Consider the following 21022-nt stretch of genomic DNA (forward strand, 5'->3'; position numbering starts at 1 on the left):
CCCCCCGTTGTGGGAGGAGTAGCTCTCTGCTCTGCTCTGCTGTGAATGCGTTTGCTCTCTGCGTGTGCTCAGCAGTGAAAAGTCCGCTAGTCCAGCTTTTTTACACCCGCGTGTATGTCACCATGCTTCCAGTTGAGAACTCCACGGCTGATTATGCGAGTGGATTGTTGCAGCGGACACGAGGTGCTCAATTGTGACAGCAGATTGGCTGCTGCAGGGGCACAGCTACGTTATGCTTCAATGAAGCAGCTGCATACGGACGGATGCGATGCGATTTCCTCTTCCCAAACGACTTCTTCTGTGTGTTTTACTCTATGGTTTTACTCCACTTTCTCTCATCTGGAGTGCGCTGTCGCCACCTAAGGGTTCTGTAAAATAGGTTAGACACATTCAATAGCTATCATATTGTAAGAGGCGATGTAAGAGGCATAGATCGACACCCCCCCCGTCAAAAAAACAATTTCGAGTTACTGACGCCATTTGGCGTCGCTGGCACTCTACGGTAAATTTCTCTTGACGCCATATGGCGTCGCTGGCACTGAATGTGTTAAGACTGCAGCAAGTTTGATTTAATCAAGTAAGCACAGCCCCTACTCATTCACAAAGCCACGATAAAACAAAAGGCCCCTTTTGTGACTCCCTGATCCAAGCCTCAAGCCTGGCTGGAAACCCCAGGGGCTCCAGCCAGCCCAACCCTGCCTCTCTCTGACCCCTAGCTAAAGTCGACTTCAATGTCCTCTCAATGTAACATCTGGGTGCAACCAAATGACCGACAGACCTCTACTGTGACAGACCACAGTGCCGTGAGGATGACGCAGCCCCCAAACTAACGGTTGTATGGGCTGGACCTATTTCAAATCTAACATATCTTATTGGCAGAAAAAGCAACCCTCATTTAAATATTGCCCTTTCCTCAAAGCTGGCAAGACAGGAAAAGCCAGTTCTTAGCCGGCCACTGAAGCATGTGCTGACTCGAGCACGCCCCCACCCTTTTTTCTGCTCCGCCAGGGATAAGAGGGGGGCGCTAGGGAATGAGGCTGGTCCCCCAGCTCCCTTCTGCATGAACCGAGCCTGCATCTAAGTTGTTGACTTTCTTTTATTTCAGTTTATTTAATTTAGTTTTGTTGGTTTTATTTTGTTTCAGTTTATTTTGTGTCGACACACTTCTCCTCCACGGCACAGAGGGAGAAATTTGCTTCAGCAGTCGGTTCCCACCTATAAGATGTCTTCCTAGAGCGCGCCTCACCTTCCCCACAACTTGGGGATTTGGACACATCGTCAGAGAAGAATGCACTTTCACACCGGCTCATCAACAGGAGCGAGCCGACCTGCTTAGATGAACCCGCTCCTCGGCCTGCTCCAGAGAGCAGGCAAGCAACAGCAGATCTATGTCGCCTCCCTACACTGTACTGAGACAGCGTAGCGCATCACCCAAACTGACCGGAGCCAGCCTCGCCTGATAAGCTACACGGACTCAGGACAACCAAGACACCGACCCACAGGCGCGTGAAGACGGCCACGAAGCGACCGTCTCCTCTCCTACCCAAAAGGAAACCGGTTTCTTTGGTGTCCTTTTGGGTAGGAGAGGAGACGGTCGCTTCGTGGCCATCTCCTCTCCTACCCAAAAGGACACCAAAGAAACCGGTTCCGTTTATCAAAGCAGAATTACAGTAAGGGCTCTTATCGTTTTTCTGGGCAGAGCAAAGTTAAATACATTTACATGTATGTGCTATGCTTAATGAAATGGTGCTGTATATTGTGGATCTATTATGAACAAACAAGTTGTTCCATTGTCCCTTTAACTCATAGAGACTCACGGAAATCTTGGCATTTTCTGGGAAACGGAAGGTCAGATCACAATGCCATTAATAATAATAATAATAATAATACATTTTATTTATAAGCGCCTTTCTGGACACCCAAGGTCACTTTACAAGGTAAAAACAAGTGCAATAAACAACAATAGAGGCAACGCAACACAAATACAATAAACAACAGATAAAAGTTATCAATATGAAATGGGGGGAAGCAATCACAGTGAGTTGGCTCTCTTGAACAGGTGAGTTTTGAAGCTGGATTTGAAAAGAGGAAGAAAGTCGATGTTACGGATGTCAGGTGGGAGTGAGTTCCAGAGTTGAGGAGCAGAGCGGCTGAAAGCTCTGCTCCCCATGGTGCTGAGACGGGCGGAGGGCACAGTAAGGTGAATGGAGGAGGAAGATCTGAGGGAGTGAGTTGGGTGAGACAGTATGGAGGAGATCAGACACATAAGGAGGGGTGAGGTTGTGAATGGCCTTGAATGCATACAGGAGGATCTTGAATTGAATTCTGAATCTGACCGGGAGCCAATGGAGTTGCTGAAAGACGGGGGTGATGTGATGAAATGAGGGGGTTCTGGAGATGATGCGAGCAGCTGAGTTCTGGACCAGTTGAAACTTATGGAGGGACTTGTGAGGGAGACCGAAGAGGAGGGAATTACAATAATAAATACGGGAGGTGACGAGGCTGTGAACAAGGATAGAGGTGGTGTGGGGGGTGAGGGAGGGACGGAGACGATTTATGTTGCGTAGGTGGAAATATGCAGACCGGGTGACATTATTGATGTGAGATAGAAATGATAGTGAGCTGTCGAGGATGAGATCCAGACTCTTAACCTGAGGGGAGGGGGAGACTCTTTACTTTGGATAATGTAGATTTAGTGCCAATGAGGAGGATTTCCATTTTATCGCTGTTTAATTTTAGGAAGTTTGAGGTGAACCTGGATTTTATTTCAGATAAGCAGTTGGTGAGGGAAGAGGGTGAGAGTGAGGAATTTGGTTTGGTGGATAGGTAGAGCTGGGTGTCATCCGCAAAGCAGTGGAAGTGGATATTGAATTTGCGGAAAATATTGCAGAGGGGAAGGAGGTAGGTAATGAAGAGAAAGGGGCCCAGGACAGAACCCTGGGGCACACCAGAAGTTACAGGGGAGGGCTGGGATGTGAAGGATTTGAGTTGGATGAACTAGGTGCGACCTGAGAGATATGAGTGAAACCAATCTATCTAGTGGGGTGTGAGTGATGCCATTGGAATATGATCTACTGAGGAGGATGGAGTGAGAAATAGTGTCGAAGGCCTAAAGGATTCCATGTATTTTTTCACCCCAAATCCAACACCGCCATCCATGTGTCTCTATGAGTTACGGTTGCGGAGATACGTCGACCCTGCCTGCAGGACTACAGGAGAGAGATAGAGGACAGCGGAGGGTTGGGGGTTCCAAGTTACTGACCAAACACTTTCAGTGATTGCTGAAACGACACCCCGGACGGTGTCATTCAACTTCATGACTGAAGATGAGTCGGAAGCAACCACATCCTTCAACTCGAATGACCACACCCAATGGCACAAAGACAAGCAACCGACCAGAAAAGCCCAAAAAACAAGAAGAGTACGAGAAGAGGGCGCAAGAAACCTGCCCCGCTATTACTACACGCAGAGTCGCAGCAAACAGAGACAGTGATCAATTTGACAGGCATCCCTCTCTCGGACACTCACACTATGGTTTTGTCTAAAGGACTCACTTTTGCTCCTACATGTCATTCCAACAGCTTTGATGTAAAAGTTGATCTTTTTCGTTTTTAGCGAAATCTACATCTTAAAGCATGGTATAAACTGAATCCTTCCCCGGTGTATAACGTTGCCCCCTCTCCTTCAGCTCAGAAGAGCCACACCCCTTTCAAGCCTAAATCGCGTTTCTGCCCCATTGTACAGAATACGACTTTGAATACCTTCGAGAAGAAAGTCAACTATGAGGTACAGAAACTTATGTCAAAGGATAATCCTCAGTATAGGCATAATTTGACCCTGGCTGAACGGCACGCTATCAAAGATCTGTCAGATAACAAAAACATTGTGTAGACGGCGGACAAAGGAGGAGCGGTGGTTGTTTGGGGTTATGAACAATACACTAACAAGGCCTTTCGACAACTACGGGACACAAACTTTTATATCCCCCTGACTAACAATCCTACTGTTACTTTGACACAGGAACTCCACGATCTGCTGTCCAAGGCCAAAGATGACAATTTGATCTCTGAGCTGGAGTTTAAATTTCTTTTTGGATCTAATCCCCGGCTGGCTTCTTTTTATCTCCTGCCGAAAGTGCATAAACATCTGACCAATCCGCCAGGAAGACCAGTGATTTCGGGTAATGACTCTCTCACAGAACCCATTTCCAAATACGTAGATTTCTTTATTAAGCCCTTGCTGCAGCTTCTCCCAGCTTATATTCAGGACACTACTGATGTCCTGAACAAAATCAAGAGCGACAACTTTGTAGGCCACAACACATTACTTGTGACTATGGATGTGGAAGCTTTGTATACGAACATTGAACATCGACAAGGGCTCGCAGCTCTGAAACATTTCCTTGGTAAAAGACCACACCCACATGATCCCCCTACAGATTTCCTCACAGATCTCACCGAATGGACTCTGAACAACGATGTGTTTTTGTTTCAGGAGGAAATGTTCAAACAGGTGAAAGGATGTGCTATGGGGGCGTGCTTTAGCCCTTCGTATGCAGGATTATTTATGGGTAAGTGGGAAGAGGATGTTGTGTTCCATCCCCACAATGCATTTAAGGATAAGATAGTTTGGTGGGCACGTTACATTGACAATATACTTTTGTGGTGGAATGGCTCAGTTGATGAACTGCTTTCTTTTCATTCTTATTTCAACAATACCAACACCAATGTGAAACTCTCGCTTGAATATGACAAAGAGAAAATCAACTTCTTAGATCTTGAAATCTGTAAAGATGTGAATGGCTTTCTACATACCTCGATTTATAGAAAAGAAACGCATAAGAACACTTTACTCCATGTCAAGAGTTTTCACCCTGTTCCTTTAATCAAAAACATTCCTTACGGACAATTCCAAAGGCTACGTAGGATCTGTGATGACAATACTGACTTTAAGCTGAAAAGCACAGAGATGTATTGCTGGTTTAGGGAACGTGGCTATTCGCCCGAGGTCCTAGATGCAGCCCTTACTAGGGCTAGCTCCCTTGAACGGGACTCTCTCTTGGAGAGGAAAGCCCCTAAGGTCGATCAAGACAGAGTTTTCTTCTCCACTGGTTATAGCACGCAGGCCAATAACATACCCAGCATTATTAGAAAGAATTGGGATCTCATCCAATGTGATGAGGCTCTACGACACCCCCATTTTTTACGCTCTACTGACCCTCCCATTTTTTCTTTTAGGAGAGCTCCAACTCTAAGTGACAAGCTGGTTCACAGTCACACACCAGCTAAGGAACCAAGTAATTGGCTGTCTAGAGCAGGAGCACCCAATGGCACTTACAGGTGTGGTAACTGTAGACAATGTGACATCATAACGAAATCTAAAGATTTCATCCACCCTGTAACACAACATAGATACACAAATATACATTTCATAAATTGCAAGACAACACATGTTATTTATATTCTTTCCTGTACTTTATGCAATGCTTTCTATGTTGGACGAACTAAACGTCGTCTCCAGGATCATGTAGCGGAACATAAATATGCTGTAAAATCTGGTAACACTGACTATTGCTATAACCAAGCATCTTAAGGATGCTGTTGATGTTGATGCTGTTGATAACTGTTGTTCAGTTTCCTTTACAGCTTTGGGCATAGATCATGTCCCCCTAACCCCTAGAAGAGGGGATAGAGAGAGGACCCTCAATCAAAAAGAGAGTCGTTGGATCCATAGGCTTCAAGCCATGTCCCCCCCTGGTCTCAATGACACCATTGATATGGTCTCTTTCTTGTAAACTATACGCAGTTAGTTGACTTAGTGGTTCTAAATACCCTTGTATATATTTGCTGTGCTATCAATATGGTGTTTTGTGGTTTGTACTTTTCTTTTCTTCTTTATAGGTCTGCTGGATTGTATCCATAGGTATATCCCCCCCGATTTTTTTATCCAGAATGCACCTCGGGCAAGTTATCAAATATCTGCACTGATTGCAAAGGGTGGACGAGCTTTTTCATGTGGTGACTTTGTGAAACAGTGTCTGAATGTGGCTGCGGATACTGTTCACTCCTGAGATTGCATCCCTGCAAATTGTCATGGCAAATTGTTTACAAAAGATGGACAATAAAGCTGATTTTCAAAGTACCTTGAGGATTTTTCAAGTTGTGAATTAAGTCAAATTTCTCTCTTGATTACAAAGGTGGAAAATACAACTGTTTTTAACTGGGTGTTTACTGATTAAATGTTTAAGCTCCCCAGAAATGCAGATGTTTTTTTTTAATATATATAACCAATTGCAAAGTATTACAATTACCAAACAGATAAAAAGTAGATTATTATATTGAAATGTTATTTTAGATTTAGAATGTTAATTTTCTATAAAACACAATACATTTTAATGTAATTCCACAACATTTTTGGCCCTCGGCCCTCCACCCAGATTGAGTTTTTGCCCTTCATGGAAAAGAATTTGGGCACCCCTGCTCATGACTGTTGATTGCATGAACTGGATATGTGGACTGCTTGCCCTCTGATTCTTTGCACACCCTGATGAATGTCTGTTTGACCGAAACATGTTGGTGTTTCAATTCAATTAATTATGAATTAAGCCTATAATAAAGCTTTTTTAACTTTGCTAGAAGAAGTGCCTTGGTACTCCCGTCTTTTTTACACTATAAGGCACTTAATATTTGAGTTTGTGTCTGCCCTAGTTTGTGTGTGTGTGTGTGTGTGTTTGTCACAATTGTTTTACTCTTCATAAGTTCAAGTCCAATGAAGCACCATTGAACTATGCATGTCGAGGCGTAGGAAAATAACTCACTGCTGTTGCTAAATACTGGAGCTGCTCATTAAGTGCTCTTAATAAATGCATTCATTTGTTTTGAACCAGGAGCCTTATGTTGTTATTTAGCCTTTCTGATGCTATTGCATTGTTGAATCACTGTATATAATATATATATATATATATATATATATATATATATACATACACGCGCACGCGCACACACACACACACACACACACACACACACACACACACACACACACACACACACACCTAAGTGTGAGAGGGGTGCCCTTGAGCACCTTCCTCCCAAAATGTCTGTGCATGCCACTGAGTGATGACATCAATTCTGACTTTCTGATGGCTCGTGACCTCAAGGTTGCATGGGAACCACTGATCTACAGGCAGATGTGCTTGCAGCTAAATCATTTAGAAAATCTGTGAACCCAGTCTATCAGTCTGACGACTAATCTGACTCTGGGACAGACAAGTGATATTTCTGGGTTTCCGGTGTAGAGAGGAGGTCCACGCCAAGATTTCCGCTTCCGTAGTCATTCACAGTCTGATGACATCTCATGTGCAGCTATGTTTATAGTGATTATATATAGAGATTAGCCGACATGCCGTCTGGACCTAAAACACCTACAAAAACTATCAGCCAATTAACTCCAATTGCATTCTCGCCTCAATCACAAAAATCTTGGTGTGGATGTCCAGTCAACACTGGAAACCCCCAAATATCATCCATCTGTACCAGTATTCATTAGACTCTGGCTTCCCATATTGTTCAGTACAACCTCTTCACCAAAAGTTTGTCCAATGATAAAATGTAAAAGTGACACTAAGGCAAGTGGCCCTCTCCGTGTTTTTGTAACCTTTTGTCTGTTGGCTCCTGCAGGAACCGGACAACTCCTTCAAAAGGAAACAGGATTTCCTGTGTCCTACTTCCTCGTTCCTGCTGTGTGTTTCTGAAGGTTCCCTATCAGGGTTTAGTAGTTCTTCCATTTCTTTCAAAATTATTCCATGTTACCTTAAGTTAAGTTGCCACTTGCAGACAAAAAATACTATCGTATAATAAAATTGCCTAGGTGGGCAGTCGGTGTCTGTCTGTCAGTCATGATTTGTATCACGCTTTGTGTCACTTTTGTAACCGCCAACTGATACCATGCCACCCCCACCAAAGAGCGTGGAAGGAAAGAGCCGGGAAATGGTAGGGCACCTCGGAGGGGTCCACCCCCTTATTTTTTTTCTAGTCTGGATTTTTGGCATCCATAGGACCTCTAAAATAAAGATTTTGATAAAAGAAAATAAATAAATAAAGAAAATAACCTGTCCAAATTGTGTTTTTTTCCAATGTTTTATTACCCCTATTACACCTGATTGCCGGCAGAAATGCCGGTGAGACTGTCTTTCAGAGACTGTGGCACGCTCAGATTTTGAGCTAGGGCAAAGATAAGGATACCATTTGAAAATAGACAACCTAACGTTTCCAATGGGTCCAGGCATCTCATGCTAGCTTGTCGGGAAGGGGGCTAAATAACTAATGATTTAAAGTTAGACAAAATTTTGTCAAGGGAAAAATGGCCATCAACATTTCCCAAATGGTCCCTTGACCTGTCACCTCAATATATCTGAATGTAAATGGGTTATATGGGTACTACCCACAAGCCTCCGCTGTACAGACATGCCACATTTATCCTAATCTCATGCAGTTTGGGGCAAGAACCACACCGTTTTTTGCATTCAGTAGGCCTGGAAAAGTGTCATTTCCGCCTATTGCAAAAATGGTGTATTTGACCATTTCTGCATACTGGGCTCCCTAAAGAGTCTTGGAATTTCATAAATTTGGGTATGACTGGGCAGCTGAGACTCTTATAGAGTCAATAAGCCCAATTGGTGGCTCATGTCTGATCTATAGTCCCCAGAGTAGCCATGTCATTGTAGTGAGAGACTTTTTTGAAACTAGACCTCACTGTATGAAAAGCAATGACCTATGGCTACCTCTAGGACAGGGGTTTTCAAAGTCTGAGACTGTGGGCCTCCCCCCAGACAAAACTTGGAAAAATGAGCCCCCCCCCATTCAACTCCCGGATGCCTATGGTATCAAAATGTTGTTATTTGATCCCCACGACACTCAACAATCGATCCCGGATAGCTTGATATTGCTGTTTGACATACTTCAGACTACACCAAATACATAAAAAGGTCTGTCTGAAGGCATTTATTTACTTCTGACTCTGGGAAAGTCAGATTCCCCAAACTACTGTATCTCTGAACTATCTCTTTAACCAAATCACACACATTTAGGCTATTCTATGAGATCTCCTTTTAATAACTAATATAATATTTTTTCACTTTATAATGTGACTGAGCCTCCCCTGAAACTGCTTGAACCTCCCTGTGGAGGCCCTTTGAAAACTCCTGCTCTAGGATATTCATAGCATCATGAACCTTTGCAACCACGAACTAGAGACCTGGGTCATTCAGACAATGCATGACTTTATTGTTTCTGAGAAATTTCCAAAACAGAAGTGCTCTAGTAGAGGAAGCTTTAGTTCTAATAGTCCTCTTAAAGCAGCTACGAGCAACTTTTTCGATTGTTATTAAACAGTATAATTACAATATTGATGCATCACATCTTACCTATAATAGTAGCTGAGACCAAAGCCGTGTGAATCGGAGATTGCTCCCTTAGATGATTATTAAGTCTGTGTCTGTCTAAACTCGCGTCAACAGCGGTTTCTCTCTCTCTCTCTCCTTACCGCCGGACCGGATAAACGCGGAAGTGAAACCCGGAAGTGAAACGCAGCTGCCTGCCTACCCCGTTCGCGCTGCCTAGCAACATAGCATAAACAATGTGAACGCCATGCATACTCTCGCGAACATCTCTCGTTATATTCTAACAGGTTTTTTGGAAGTTATTTTGTGGTTATGGCCGAAGTGGCTGCTGCAAACCGTTTCATTTCACTTCCTGATCTTCCCTGGCCACAGACAGACTAACACTGGCCGATTCACTCGGGTTCAAGCGAGAGTACTCTGCGTTGGTCTCATCTACTATTAGAGGTAAGATGTGATGCATTGATATTAAATTAAGACTGTTTAATAACAATTGAAAATCTTGCTCGTAGCTGCTTTAATCATCATTCAAGTCAGCCTCAATGGTCTCATCTTTCTCTTCTTCCTCCTCTTTTTCTTCCTCCTCTTTGCTATCGGCCTCCTTATCAAGTATGTCAACCAGAGATGGAGGCATGATGGGTCCAGCGGTCCATATGGGCTTGAGTACTCCCTCCTCTTCTGGTTATAAATAAAAAAGCTAACACAATTTACAATTGAACCATACTTACCTGATCTGGGTCATGGCTTGGGCTGTTCAAAGATAGGTGTAGCTGCTCGCTTATAGCCTGCCACTATATGGTTGCAGGCAGCGATCAAGATAGGGTGAGAGACAGCACTGCGGTGTGGGAGACGTCCAAGGTCCACGTTCGACTTAGCCGAGAGGGACTGATCCTCTCCGGCCATCTTGCAGATAATCTTCACACCCTCTGCATCAACTTTTCTCTCATGACCATGCCCATACATGAGGCATGTGAAACCTTCCACTTCCTCCTTACAGCTTGCTTGAGAGACACCATTCCACACAAAGTTCCATGAAATGAGCAAATGCAGTTGAATTTCAACTGTCATTTGGGTCAAGGAAGTGAAATGATGAAAAGAGAGCATGGTTACAGTAGAGTATGATTCTCGTTAGATCTCAGGTTGTGGACCTCCTCAGATGTGACCTAAGACATAAAACTGCACATGAATCTATAGCATTTTTTTTCTAATGTGTTAGAGGTATAAACTATGTGAGTATTTTATGTATTTACATCGTTGATTTACCTCGCCACCTGCTGCTGAGAGGGAGTAGGCCATGCATTCTACACATACGATTGCTGTCCCACAATGTGCCAGCAGCTCTGCTGACCCTGCAGAGCAACTGACACAACTGCTTCTTGTTCTCTTCATTCACCATGAAACAGCTTGCATTTTGGTGCACTGTCTGTCCAAAGCCATGTCACCATTTTGTCCAGCACTTGCTTGCAGATCTGTCCATATGTCTGGCAGGTTTGTCAGGGTATGGAAGAGGGCATTTCCATCTTGGATGAACATGGCACCGAGAGGATAGTCTGGCACATGCTTGGCTCTGAATACTGTGATACCTTGCTTGGATATTAAGGGCCCTATCATTGTACGCCGCTATCGTTTGCACTGCGTTTGCGCGCCTCTTATTGCTATCGTCTGCCTCCACTGTCCAGTTTTGCGCTGTGATGACACAGGTGTAGGCGTGCCCCAGGTGTGTCAGTGGGCCTCTAGCCTATCATGTGTCTCGCGCAAGTGTCATTTAGCGCAGTGGGGAAGATACCGTCGGTATGTGCCGAGCGCAAAGAGAGGTTTAGGAGTTGCCCGTTCCAAAATAGGCGTTCCAGCGCAATGTGTCAGAAAAAATCGCCTTGGGTGCTCTCAATTTTAACGCCAGGAAATAGCTGGTCTTAGCGCAAACGCAGACGCACACCTGAGCGCAGACAGTCTCCACATCTCCGTGCAGTGCAGGAAATCCTTGCTTGGATCCATTTACGCACGGCATGGATGTCACTCTCTACTCGCGCCTGCACACACTCTTCTCTCCTCGGAATGCCACGTTGATTTTCAACTATAGCCTACATTGCAGAAAACACACACCTTGGTTTAAAAATGAAAATTTGTTTGTCATGGTTTTATTAGGCTACATAATTCCCGACCATACAAGTTTGTGGTGTGAGGTAACAATTGATTGCTTTTGAGAAAGTTGTGACGGTGTTGTGCCAAGCTGCCTCTCCCCACCCTGGCCGGCCCAAAACACCCATGGCACCGACCCACACCAACCCTACCACCAAGCCTGCATACCTCCAGCTCCCACCTTCTCGTGGGAGACCCCCCCTCCAGCAACCGGCGCACACAGACTAAAGGTAAAGTAAGGTAAAGTCCCACAATGTGTGAAATTTGTTCTCCGCATTTGACACATCCCCTGGGGGAGCAGTGAGCGGCAGCGTGCGCCGCGCTCGGGAATCACATGGTGATTTAACCCCCCAATTCCAACCCTTCGATGCTGAGTGCCAAGCAGGGAGGCAATGGGTCCCATTTTTATAGTCTTTGGTATGACTCGGCCGGGGATCGAACTCACGACCTCCCAGTCTCAGGGCGGACACTCAGACCACAAGGCCACTGAGCCTAGGCCTAGGCCACTGAGACTAGGGGTGGGCGGATCGATCCCAAAATATCGATACTCCCGATACCTGAGTCTCGTTTTGAAGATCGATCCTGACATCAAAAGATCGATACTGAACACAGCTTTTGTGCGTGCATTCATGCAGGGCTTCTCCGCCTCGGATTTGCTGTTGTGTCATCACATGTGCACTGAAACAACGAGTATACGTGCCTGGGCCAATAATAGTGCTTGAACGATATGCAGGGCGGGTCTTGTAAAGGAAGGCAAGCAGCAGAGCACAGAGTGGGATTGAAATCCGACGCACACAATCGCATACAAACACACATGCCATTCCGTGATGTGATCATGGCTCAAAGGAACAGGAGCAGATCGTTTGGAGTTATTTTACATCAGTAAATGACAATGTTGTGAAGTGTGACGTAGCCGCATGCAGGCTGTCCACTACTGTGGGACCACTAGCCTACTACCAACTTGTTTAAGCATCTGAAACAATAAAGAGAGCTCTGACCTGCAGAAAAGAAAGGAGGAGGAGGAGGGAAATATCAGACAGACCCCCCCCCCCTCAACACAGAGATAGACCCCACGGGCCGTCTTTTCACAGAGGAAAATAATATCCAGGTAGGCTATATATAGTAGTTAAATTAATATTAAGGATCTTCAGCATTGGTTAATGTTACATTTTCAAACTGTATCGGTCATAATTTATAGTGGTTGATAAATTGATAAACCTATTGATAAACCTCATAAATAATGACACACTGCTCTCCCCTACATGAAAGTTCATAAGCCTGTATCGGTATCGATATCGGCAATTCTGGATTCTGGACCAGTATTACTTGGTATCGGATCGACACCAAATTTTGCAGTATCGCCCACCCCTAACACAGACTCCCGCCCCGCCAGACCCTCGCTCCCCTAATCCAATTCAAAACGCATAATTTTTTCGCACAACACCTGTGTCCGGCCAGTACAGTAACCTATTTCCCTGCAATTGCAGCCATCCACAGCGCGGATGGCAGCTGAAGTCCCTCTCGCCATCAAGCAGACAGTGACGGAAGCATGTGTCTTTATGTGCGCCAAGGGGGAAATGACAGACTAAATTGGTGGGATTTGATGTATATTATATTAATAGAAATGAATAGAAAATAGCTGATTAATAAAATGTGTGCTGGTGGAACGAAATTCAACTTCTTCAAATAGAGCAGCATCACGCGCCTCACAGTACGCTGCGTAATTACGCATGCAGTATATTACCGCAGCCTCACATCTCTCTCTCTCTCCCATTTAGGCTATCTTTTCTCTCCCCCTCCTTCTCTCTCTCACTCTAGTCCCTCTCAGTGAATGAGGAAGCTGCTGACGTGATGCTGTGGTTTTATGGGCATGAGCACACCTCCACAATGCTTTTGGGCATAAACACGCCTATACAGACATGTGCGCCGAGATGACGTGAAGCGCAGCGAGCCGAAACGCCCACAATTAGGGCTTTGCGCGGCGCTATCCCAGCGCAAAACGGGCGCTAACGCAAAATTACAGCTTGTGGGAAGATAGAGCCCTTAATGGTTCCTTTCCCACCATGGTGGGCTGGACTGCTGTAAAATGGTTATATTTGTGTCAAGTGTTGCTTGGTGGATTATCTATATATGCCTAATTTACCAAGAACTTAGGCTATGTTGAGTTCTATTGTTCCGATAAAGTATGTTTTCCAATAATCATGACTCATTAAATTGCTGAGCTTGGCGGATGCCTCAAGACAAGTGTGTATCAGCTTTAAATGTCCAATACCATATGTTGTAGAAATGTTTACTGTATTGTGTCTAATTAGATGAGAGATGATAATCAGAGAGTCCAAAAAAATCCATGAGTGTCTATTGTAAGCATTTAAGGCAAATTCACAGGCATCCTGATGTTCTCCTTACACCGAAGGAGGAGACAAGTCTGATACAAGCATGTTGCAAATCATCTTTTATACAGACATAGCAAAACATGGCATTTCTGCAGTGGGCAGATAAGACTGGGACGCTCTCGTTATCATGATTTGGCAGGGCGTTTCCCCGCTGCTCTGACATACTGCAGCAGAGGCCCACCACTTGAACTTGAACATTCAACACAAGTTCTTATCACATTATAAAGCCTAAATGAGAAAATAATAAAATATGGGATATTATGACAACATTTTCCACAACACCATACAGAAGAGCAAATTGAACAAACGACCAACAGCATTCAAGTCTGCAAAAACACGTAACTGTAATAACATTAATGAAATATCATAAAGTAACACTATTTTCTGATAGTTTGCTAAACTACTACTTGCTATCTGCTAGCATTGGTTGCTAGGTTGCTAATTACTTTTTTCTTCATGTGCTTACGGCAGACTAGATGCCTTGCGCCACATTGTAAAGGTAAAGTCCCACTGATTGTCTCACACCTGAGTGTGCAAAATTTGTTCTCTGCATTTGACCCATCCCCTGGGGGAGCGGAGCAGTGCCGCTCTCGGGAATCATATGGTGATCTAACCCTCCAGTTCCAACCCTTTTGAAGCTTAGCGCCAAGCAGGGAGGCAAATGGGTCCCATTTTTATACTCGACTCGGCTGGGGATCGAACTCACAAACTCCCAGTCTCAGGGCAGACACTCAAACCACAAGGCCACTGAGCTGGTGCTGCTTCTACCTGTCGGAAGTATTACTGTTCTTATTTATCCGATGTATATCATCTATTTTCCTCGAAATGGGGCTATAATTTAGGAAACGGAGGATGTGAGCACATGAAAAAGACTTTGGCTCCTTTCCCCATTGAGTTGCACTGTACCTGGGGGGTGCTATACACACTGCGCCCCCCACTGGTCATTTGAAGGCATAGGCTTCAAACAGAGGGAGGCTGAATTGGGCACTGGTTAAATACTCTGTTTAGAAGTCATATCCCTAATGGCCACTAGGGGCTGAGGTCACAATGATGTCAATGTCACTCAAGCAATTGTGATGTCATAGGCATACCTGCCAACACTCCCGATTCACGCGGGAGTCTCCCGTTTTTTAACCCTTTCTCCTGATGTGTTCCCGATTGGTAATTTATCCCACTAATCTCCCGATTTGTATAGGATATGTGCCATGGTACCTTGTAGTCTAGGTACCTGGCAACCTAACTTTTGACCCAACCCAGAACTATGCATTTTGCAAGCTGTGTAGCCAGTATGTCGGGAAAATGACGTTCGCAAACATGCCCACTAGCTACATTAGCAAATACAATGAGTTTTCCAAGCTATGTTTTGCAAGCTATGCATTTTGCAAGCTATGTCGGGCTATGTCATTTTGCAAGCTAGTATGTCGGGAAAATGATGTTAGCAAACATGCTAAACATTAATGCCAAACACAAATAAGCCGTGGAAGCACAGAGGGGAACTTCTACCATATTCCATATTCACTGACACTCAATGTTTGCACTTGATAATATTTGTGATGTAAATTTTACATGCTCACTTTTGATCACATCTTTTTGTACATGTTGTATGTTTATTTGATCATTACCGGTATTTATTTTACTGTCAGTTATGGTTTAACCCCCCCCCCCCCCCCCCCCCTTTTCATGTGGTCTGGTTCGGGATTGGGGACACATGTTTTACACAAACACAGACCACCCATGCACAGAAACCCGCCACCCCCCACAGACACCCCTACACCCACACACAGACACCCCCCCACACACAGACATCCCTCCACCCCCCACAAACAACCCCCCCCCCCACCCCCCACACACAGACACGCCCCACATCAATACCCTGGGGCGGCTTTAGCTCAGGAGGTAGAGTGGGTCGGCCAATGACGCAAGGGTTGGCGGTTTGATCCCCGCTCCCTCCCAGCTGTGTCCTTGGGCAAGACACCTAAGCCTCCTTGCTCCCGATGGTGTGTAGGCACCCTGCGTGGCAGCCTGCCGCCATCGGTGTATGAATGGGTGAATGTAGACTATCTACTGATTTTAAAGCGCTTTGGATAAAAGCGCTATATAAATACAGACCATTTACCAATACCGATATCCATGCTGACATATTCTCTATAAAGCCCTCTGAGACATGCTTGTGAATTAGGGCTATACAAATAAACTTGACTTGACTTGAAAGCTCACATGTTCAAATCTCCAGCTCCAGTCCTTACATGTGTGTTGTATACAAATTACATTCAAAATGAGATATAGACAATTTATTCACCAGCACACTGCATGTGATGTAATAATCCTTTGTGCCATAATCCTGGCCAAGCATTAATAGGAGCTCAATTCAAACGTCAAAAGACCGAGGTCCTAACCCACAAAACATGAATGACATGAGGACTAAGGTACGTTAGGGTGATGTCATAACATACAGGGTGATGTCATCAATCTATAATGCCATCAGCCCCATCATGTAAAAGTTTCAGATCTTATGCTGTAGGTCAGTGATCATAGATATATACATGTAGATACCTTGTTCCCGATTTTACTGTGCGTCTGTGTGGCCGCCCTCTTGGGGAGGTCAACTAAGCCCCACACCCAAGCTTGTACCCTGCAGTGAAGGGCTTCGATCTGTCCTTCCGATGTAAACACGCCTCGGACACTCAGTCAGAGTGACCTCCGTGAACTGAGCAATTTCTTTTTACAATTTCAATTCCGCTTTAAGTAGTAATCTAACCGAGACCCTAATTAACATAGGAGAACACTAAGAGGAACTAGAACGACCGCATCACGGATATATGCCTCTGCTAACAAGTGAGCAGTCGACATCCATGTCTGACCAGACTTTGACGTTTAAGCCAAATGTGAAGAAATTCTGTCAAAGCGTTCCTGTGAGTTAATGAGCTAGAAAATGGGGTCCATGAGGTCAAAGTGACCTTGAACTCTGACCTTTGACAAACACAATCTAATCAGTTCATCCTTGAGTCCAAGTTTCCACGTTTGAGCCAAATGTGACCAAAATCAGGTAAGAAACCCTCCCTTGACCCTACTGCCATCCAGAACTACTGACCTGTCTCTCTCTCTCATTCATTTCCAAAACCCTTGAACGAGCAGCTTCCAAACAACTTTCTCTCTATCTCTCCTAGAATGACGTACTGGACCCTCTGCAATCCGGCTTCAAGGCTTCTCACTCTACTGAGGCAGCTCTCCTTTCTGTCACTGAGGCCCTACACACTGCTAAGGCCTCATCCCTCTCCTCTGTCCTTGTCCTCCTTGACTTGTCTGTAGCTTTTGATACAGTTAACCACGAAATCCTTCTCTCCACTCTCTCTGCATCTCAGGATCTGCACTCTCCTGGTTTGCCTCCTATCTCTCTAACCACTCATACCAGGTTCTATGGCGAGGATCCCTATCCAGATCCTGCACTCTTAACACCCCAGGGCTCAGTCCTGGGCCCCTTGCTATTCCTTCTCTATATCAGATCTCTTGGCCATGTGATCTCATCTCATGCCTTCTCTTATCACTGCTATGCCGAGGACACTCAGCTCTACCTCTCCTTCCCCCCCTCAGACACCAAAATTGAGGCACATATCGCTGCATGCCTCAAATACATTGGTGCCTGGATGTCTGCCCACCACCTCAAGCTGAATCTTGGTAGGACAGAGCTACTCTTCCTCCCTGGGAAAGACTGTCCTTTCACTGACCTCTCCATCTCCATTGACAACACTACTGTGTTTCCCTCTCAAACAGCTAAGAACCTCGGGGTGGTCCTTGACAACCAGCTGTCCAACTCGGCCTGCATCACAGCAACTGCTCGCTCCTGTAGGTTCTCCCTGTACAACATCCGCAAAATCCGGCCGTTTCTCACAACTGACACAACTCCCGGTCGAGGCACTTGTCATCTCCTGCCTGGACTACGGCAATGTTCTTCTGGCTGGGCTACCTGCCTCAGCCAACCGACCGCTTCAGCTCATTCAGAACGCTGCAGCCTGTCTGGTGTTCAACCAACCTAAATTCTCTCATGTCACTCCCCTCTTCTGTGACCTTCACTGGCTTGCCATCTTGGCTCGCATCAAATTCAAGACACTGGTACTGGCCTACAGGTCAGTCCACACGACAGAACCTCTGTATCTGCAATCTATGGTCAGGTTCCAAACATCGCATCGCTCCCTCCTCTCCTCCACCCGTCCAGATCGCCTCGCCCCTCCACCGCTATGTGGGCTCAAAGGTCGCTTTTCCCGATCGTGACTCTTCTTGTTCCTTCTTGTTCAATGGTGGAATGAGCTCCCCCCTTCGGTCAGAATGGCCGAATCGCTGCCAATCTTTCGGCGGAGACTAAAAACTCACCTTTTCAGGCTACACCTGGGCCATTCTTGAACTAACATCTTAAAAAAAAAATCCTTCTCAAACTTACATGTTACTTATTCCTTCTCAAACTACTTCCTACTCTAGTCTATCAAAATGTCTTAGCTGTCATTGATTGTGTTGCATAGTTGGTTTCTGTAGGCTACTGTTGACAAAATGTGATATTGTAAGTCGCTTTGGACAAAGGTGTCTGCTAAATGACATAATGTAATGTAATGTAAAGGTGTTCCTGAGATATTACGATATAAGAGCTAGAAAATGGCGTTTGTGAGGTCACAGTGACCTTGAACTTTGACCAACAAAATGCAATCAGTTCATCCTTGAGCCCAAGTGGACGATTGAGCCAAATGTGAAGAAATCCCATCAAGGCGTTACTGAGATATCGCGTTAACAAGCTTGAAAATGGCGTTTGTGAGGTCACAGTGACCTTGACCTTTGACCACCAAAATGTAATCAGTTCATCCTTGAGTCCAAGTGGATGTTTGAGCCAAATGTGAAGAAGGCGTTTCTGAGATATTGTGTTAATGAGCTTGAAAATGACGTTCGTGAGGTCACAGTGACCTTGAACTTCGAGCACCAAAATGTCATCAGTTCATCCTTGAGTCCAAGCAGACATCTGAGCCAAATGTGAAGAAATTCCATCAAGGCGTTACAGAGATTTCGCGTTAACCAGCTTGAAAAGGGCGTTTGTGAGGTCACAGTGACATTGACCTTTGACCTTTGACCACCAACATCGAATCAGCTCATCCTTGAGTCTAAGTGAACGTTTGAGCCAAATGTGACGAAATCCCGTCAAGGCGTTTCTGAGATCAATGAATTAATGAATGAATGAATGAACTTTTTATTGCCCCTCAGGGAATTTGTTCTGCACAGGGAGAGCCCAAAAAGAACATAGCCTAACAGGCACACATATAATACAGCACAAACATAAGCATAATATACGTACATCATAAAAAAACATGACATTCCATGATCAATGAGGGCACCAGGTGCAAGTTCAAAAGTGCTCAAAAGTGCAAAAACAGATCAACAATATAAAACTTGTTAAGCAGCTGAATGCTGTGTGGGACGAAGGATGTAATGCCTCGTTTGGTTCTCATCCTGGGCATACAGTACCTTGCCCTGAAGGTAAAAGTGCATACTCAGACCATAGAGGATGCAGTGGATCAGCTATGATTTTTTGCACCAATTTCCCGGTGTACTGGTCTGAGTTCACAGCACAAGAATTTCACACGTGATACTTGTACTACGGAGTGACAATACAAATCTTGAATCTTGAATCTTGAATCTTGAATCTTGAATCTTGAATCTTGACATGTCTGTAATACTGCACATTGGTTCCCTGGTTAGCTTACCTCCCAATTTGGCAGGGGACTGCCCGCTGTTCCGACTTCCCCTTAGTCCGACTACTCAATCTTCAGTTCGCCCACCCAATGTTCCGACATCCCATTATTTCCGACCGACCACTTAAAGGGATAGTTCGGTTTGTTTGAAGTGGGGTCCTATCAGCTAGTTTGATACAGTACACTAATTTAATTAGGTACAGTGTTCTGCAGGCTGGGCGCATTGTGGAACGAGACCGCGCACTCAGAGCAGCACCCAAACCAGCACCCAAACCAGCCTTTTCTCTGTAAGTACGGGGGGTCAACAACTAAAACGTAATTTAGCCACCTAAAACACCTAAAACAACGCCCACCTAAACAAATCGATATCCGTGTACATGCACGCTCTATTTTGACAATTTTCAGCGCTTTACTTTTCCGCAAAACAGCAGTTTCATTCGGCACTGCTTTTTCTCCCAACCGTACAACTACGCCAGCACACCTGGCAGACAACAAGTCACCTGGCCTCTCTGGTCTGGGACGTTTTCCACAATTTATCCTGGGAATGGAGAAAAAGGTCTGCAGGGCACCCAGGCATTTAGGCAGCAGGCGCATCTCTCTGCCTGTTCACTCTCTGCAAAAGTTCCTCTTCTGTATTCTCTGGTTCATAATTGTATCCTCTTGTCACCAAGGTGAATGGCATATCATCCTCGCTATCAAAATCACTCATATTTTCGTTCGTGTATTCTATTTGTTGTGTCTTCACTAACAAACCGAGAGAAATAAAATACCCCCAAATAACTGCGGAGTAATCCAGTGCTGCGGCTCTGTCCAGGCTTTTAGCGGAGGATTACGGTAGTTGTACGGTTGGGAGAAAAAGCAGTGCCGAATGAAACTGCTGTTTTGCGGAAAAGTAAAGCGCTGAAAATGGTCAAAATAGAGCGTGCATGTACACATATATCGATTTGTTTAGGTGGGCGTTGTTTTAGGTGCTAAATTACATTTTAGTTGTTGACCCCCAGGACTTACAGAGAAAAAGCTGGTGAGGCTGCTGCTCTGGGTGCCGGATCTCGTTCGACGCTGCGCCCCGCTTCAAGACCACTGTACCTAATTACTAGTGTATCTGACTAGCTGATAGGACCCCACTTCAAACAAACCAAACTATCCCTTTAATAGTCCGACAAAGGCATCATTGAACCGACATCCCAATCTCTGTCAGGCCCTGTAATCTCTGGATTTGCGGCCATAAATTCAGATGTGTCAACCAAGCTTCAATGACCTGTAAATCAAAGGCCAGGACTGAAAGTGTCTGCTTTACTGTATATGCCCGATGGGACGCGCACACATGATTATCGATGCATCTCAATGCATCTCGATGCATCTTC

This window comes from Poromitra crassiceps (assembly GCF_964638095.1).
Source record: "Poromitra crassiceps genome assembly, chromosome: 2".
Taxonomy (NCBI): Eukaryota; Metazoa; Chordata; class Actinopteri; order Beryciformes; family Melamphaidae; genus Poromitra; species Poromitra crassiceps.